At 37.4% G+C, this 4,538-nt stretch overlaps 1 pseudogene; it reads left to right on the top strand.

The window, feature by feature from the left end:
* Positions 1-3,703: 3,703 nt before the first annotated feature.
* LOC138160441 (large ribosomal subunit protein eL20 pseudogene) lies at positions 3,704-4,260 on the top strand (annotated as a pseudogene).
* Positions 4,261-4,538: the final 278 nt, after the last annotated feature.

Below are 4,538 nucleotides of genomic sequence, written 5' to 3'. Positions count from 1 at the left end.
TAACTCTACTGTGAAATTCCAATTAAATTGCAAATTCAGGGCCTTATTATATCAAATCACTGAGGTCTATCAGGGGAGAGTTCTCTATACCCCAAAGATTATCCAAATGTTGATGCATATTGTACTACCCAGCTGAAAGTTGCAAAAAGTTAGACATTTATGTAATATAGGTTAGAGTGTTGCATTTAATTTTAACCAAGAACTGTTTATGTTATCCAAATATTTTTATTCTTTATTTCTGAATGGGTATTATATTATGAAAATAAATTTTATTGGCATAGCATAATCACAATAAAACCATTCTTATGTCTGATATATTTACAATAATTTTATAAGTGAAAACAGAAATATTTATGTAGAAATACATATTTTGAATCAAATTATGCAAATTGAACACTTGTAAGCCACTAATCAGGATTCCTCTGCTAAGTGTTTAATAGAAGAAAAAATGGTTTTCATTTTTTAAAGAGTTATTTAAAAAAAATACCTGGAGGATTAGTTTATCCTCATTTATGTCATTAGTTTATGAGACAGAATGCATGAGAATCAACAGAAAGCCCAATTCTAAAATGTACACAGTTTACTAGTTGGTGAATAGATGAAGAGTACACTCTAAGTGCCTAATTGACAGGGAGGACAAACTGATACGCTTAGTTCCAGTGCAGTAGTCAGAGGTCAGATTGTTGAAAGTTGAAGGTTTGTTTTTAATTAGTGAGATTAACTGGGAAATGGTTGATTGTAGGCCAAATTCCAACATCAGTCAGATGGTGCAAAAAAAGAAAAAAATGGATTCTAATTACATAGCAGTTACAATGACTGTATCTTTAACACGATGACAAAGATAGTTCAGAGTCAGAAAGGTCTGGTTTCTAGTGTAGCAGGAAGGAACACTAGACATGCAATCAGAAACCTGGATTCTGTCTCTTGCTGTGTGATCCTAAGTAAATCACTCATCCTCTCTGGGCCTCAGTTTCTTCAGCTGTAAAATGATAGCACTGGACCAGATCAAGAGTTCTTAACCTAGGGTTTTAAAATTATTTTGATAACTTTATTTATTTATTTTTTTAAGCAATCAGGGTTAAGTAACTTGCTCAAGGTTACACGGCCAGTTATTGCTGGGTGTGGTGCTGAGTATCTGAGCCTGGATTTGATCCAGGTCATCCCGACACTAGAGCCAGTGCTCTTACTCGCTGAGCCACCTGGCTGCCCCTAAGCAATTGGGGTTAAGTAACTTACTCAAAATTACACGGCCCAGGTGTTTCTGGGTGGGTGCTAAGTGTCTGAGCCTGGGATTCGATCTCCAGGTCTTCTCAACACTGGAGCCGGTGGTCTTACTTGCTGTGCTACCTGGCTGCCCGATAACTTTATTTCAATATAATTGATTTCTTTTGCAATTCTTATGCATTTACAAACATGATTCTGAGAAGTCTGTGGTCTTCACCATGTTGCCAGAAGGGTCTATGGCACAAAAAAGGTTGAGAATTTCTAGACTAAATGATCCGTAAGGTCCTTTCTGACTCTAAAAACCTATGTTTCTTTCATTCTTTCAGGTAACTGAGGACAGGCAAGGAGGGGAAAGGCCCATCTTTTAATTAGTTGCTGAGGTCTCATAGGTTGTTGGATATGAAAATGGCTGTGAGTATATATACAGGTACTCTCCAGAAGTCTAGTAACATTCCCTGTTCACCTGTTACAGTTTGATATTGGATCACCCTCCGAGAAGCATCTAAGTGTCAGAGCTGACAGCTGAATGTAAGAGGCTAACTTGAGGGCAGTGATAGGTCCTCCTGGATAATTTAATAAACTCCAGTACATGGGAATATATGTGGAGGAGGATCCCAATCAGGTAATATATGGAGGGGGAAATTGAACAAATAAATGAATTTTTTCAGCAGTTTAAGATTTTTCCTTTCCTTTCTGTCCCCCTCCCTGCTCCTCAAATTTTTTCCTACTTTCCCTTTTTGTCAAATATATTGCACAGTGAAAAACTGTAAAAATGTCTTTTGTGTATTCTCAATTAATTCCTAGATGTTATGATCTTCCTGTTTCTTTAAGTGAAGTCCTGAGGGGAGTTTAACTAAACTATAAATTTAGATTTATGTTTTTTAAAAAGTTTGTATGATCTAATTTCTTCTATGTCCAACTATTCAAGGATTCATTGGGTTTAATTAATTTTTAAAGAAAGAATAAAAAAACTAAGGTTCCACCTCTTTTCCTTCTTGTTCTATTATTAATTCTTATTTAAACCAAGTGGTAAGATTCCTACAAGAAACTCTCACAAGAACCTTCTAACTGTTAGATAAGAAGATCAAAATATGAGAACTGAACATAGATGGAAAATTTGAGTGTTACATAACAATGCTTTTTTTCTCTTGTTCTTCAAAGAATATAAATTCTGCTACCTTTTGACAAAGCTGGTTCTAGTAGGCTTTTGGAGAAAGCTATTAATGGAAATGACACTTGTGATAGTGTGGCCATTGTAATATCTTTTCTAGCCCTAATATGAATAGATACATACCACACGCTGACTCATTAAAAAAAAATTGAATTGCATTCTTTTTAACACTAGAAATGGCACTAGGCTGAACTTTTAATTTTTTTCCCATGGTACCAAGGATAGGAATACCATGTTAGACTTCTCTGTTGCTGAAAGCAGTGCTATTAACTCCAGCATCCAGGTGTCAATGCATGATTTAATATTGCCTAGCAACTCTGGGCTCACTAAGAACACTGAAACCATGGATCCTGTGGGGCTTTCTCCTAACTAGAAGCTACTCTGCCTGAGTGGAAAGAGTAATTCCCTGATGTTCCTTTTCAAAATTCTAATTACATTAACTCCTTCCTTACTGTTTAATCCATGGAGGTTCATGTATATAAGAATACAGAAATTGCTTTGCTAGGTTATTTGAATGGCTTACAGCAGTGGTGTCAAATTCAAATAGAAATAAGGCCACAAAATTGTGTACAAGGATCTCTACAAGCCACATACTGACTTAGAAAACCACATATTATCTATGTTTTATTGTATTTTTATTTATTTCATTAAATATTTCTCAGTTGCATTTTGATCTAATTTAGGTCACATTAGGGAGTGTTTCAGGTAGCATGTTTGACACCTTTGGCTTACAGCATTTGATCCTGTCAATATGTTTTGGCTTGAAAAGGAATGAACCCAGCAAATCTCATGACCTTATGTATAACATTTCCCTATTTCAAAATTTTAAGATACCCTGGATACAAGATATATAATTTCCTTTCACTGATAAAATTAGGAACTAAGAATATAGTAGAAATTAACCTATTGAAATTAGAGGTTTGGCCAACCAGTTGACCGATATGAGAGATGCTTCAGACTGTGAGAAATCTCAATATAGTATCATAAACTCAGATTCCAGTTATCTTTTTTAAAAAAATTTTTAGCAATTGGGGCTAAGTAACTTGCTCAAGGTTACATGGCCAGGTGTTTCTGGGTGGTTGCTAAGTGTCTGAACCCGGATCCCGACACTGGGGCCGGTGCTCTAACTCGCTGGGCTACCTGGCCGCCCCAATTCCAGTTATCTTAATAAAAAGTTTTATCCTCATACCTAATGTTGTTTTCAGATAAATCCTGACGTAATTTAATTTACTGATAACATACTAGATACTATGGTGAATCCTCTATAAAAAACAAACAAACCCTAAGAAGTAGGACATAGGGCTTTTGGGGGTTGGTGGGGCATGAGGCAGCAGCACCATGAAGGCCTTTGGCACCCTGAGAGAGTATAAGGTGGTTGGGCATTGCCTGCTGGCTCCCAAGAGCCTGGTGCCGCCTCTTTATCGCATGTGGATCTTTGCTCCTAATCGTGTGGTAGCAAAGTTCCGGTTCTGGTACTTCGTTTCCCAGCTGAAAAAGATGAAGAAGTCTTCTGGAGAAATTGTATACTGCGGACAGGTCTTTGAAAAGTCCCCTCTTAGAGTGAAGAACTTTGGCATCTGGTTGCGTTATGATTCCAGTAGTGGGACCCACAACATGTACAGGAAGTACAGGGACCTGACCACTGTTGGTGCTGTCACTCAGTGCTACCGAGATATGGGAGCCCGTCACTGTGCCCGGGCCCACTCCATCCAGATCATGAAAGTGGAAGAAATTCCTGCCAGCAAATGCCGCCAGCCCACAGTCAAGCAGTTTCATGACTCCAAAATCAAGTTCCCTCTGCCCCACAGAGTTCTGCGTCACCAGCACAACCACGCTTTACTACCAAGAAGCCTAACACCTTCTAAGATTAGAGACAATGAGGCACCTATTTGGTTTAAATAAATTTCTCAATTGGAAAAAAAAAAGTAGGACATAGGAACAGTATTTACTAGACTGACGATTTAGACTATTTAGACTACTATTCTTTCCCCAGTGGCAGAAAGATGACATGGAAGCATAAGTTTGTTTTTTGTAGTGTCAACCTTACATAAGGCTAGGTATGTTCCAGATTTTCAGAGCAGCTATTTATGTCTTTTTCAGTCATATATTTGTCCAAACCTATTTTTGAAATAATTTTTGTTTT

This window comes from Petaurus breviceps, unplaced genomic scaffold, assembly GCF_028583685.1.
Source record: "Petaurus breviceps papuanus isolate PSGF00001 unplaced genomic scaffold, PetGlider_PUasm1.0 181, whole genome shotgun sequence".
Classification (NCBI taxonomy): Eukaryota; Metazoa; Chordata; class Mammalia; order Diprotodontia; family Petauridae; genus Petaurus; species Petaurus breviceps.
This window is presented reverse-complemented; position numbering and strand designations above follow the sequence as displayed.